We start from the raw sequence: 560 nt of genomic DNA on the forward strand, positions 1-560 counted from the left end.
AGAGACTCAGGAAAAATCCTAAACAACAAACCTAACTTTTAAAAAATCTTATTTTTAAAATTTTAACCACTTTATTAAGATATCTTTCACATACAAAAACTGTATATATTTAAGGTGTACAACATAATGCTGTAATATATGTGTGCATCGTAAAAAGATCGCTACAATTAAGCTACCTAACATACCCATCATTTCTACAAAGTTACCATTGTGTGCAAGTGTGTGTGGTGAATTAAACTGTATCCTCTGCAAATTTCAAGTATATAATACATTACTGTTAACTATTGTCACAAAAATATAGAATGCTTTATGAATTTGTGTATCAACATCAAGCAGGGGTCATGCTAATCTCTGAATTGTATCGATTTTAGTACACATGTTGCCAAAGTAAACACAAAAAATCTTATTTTTTAAAAAACACTTAATCTTCATTATCTGAAAAGACAATTTATGCTTGGGATGCCTGGATGTCTCCGTCGGTTAAGCATCGGTTAAGCATCTGCCTTCGGCTCAGGTCATGTCCTGGGATCGAGTTCCGCATCGGGCTCCCTGCTCAGCAG

At 34.1% G+C, this 560-nt stretch overlaps 1 non-coding gene across 1 annotated transcript; it reads right to left on the bottom strand.

Moving 5' to 3' along the window:
- Positions 1–291: 291 nt before the first annotated feature.
- On the bottom strand, positions 292–395 carry LOC121101625. Its single transcript, XR_005833602.1, has one exon. It is a non-coding gene; the product is annotated as a U6 spliceosomal RNA (small nuclear RNA).
- Positions 396–560: the final 165 nt, after the last annotated feature.

The sequence above is a fragment of the Ursus maritimus genome, unplaced genomic scaffold (genome assembly GCF_017311325.1).
Source record: "Ursus maritimus isolate PB19 unplaced genomic scaffold, ASM1731132v1 scaffold_823, whole genome shotgun sequence".
Classification (NCBI taxonomy): Eukaryota; Metazoa; Chordata; class Mammalia; order Carnivora; family Ursidae; genus Ursus; species Ursus maritimus.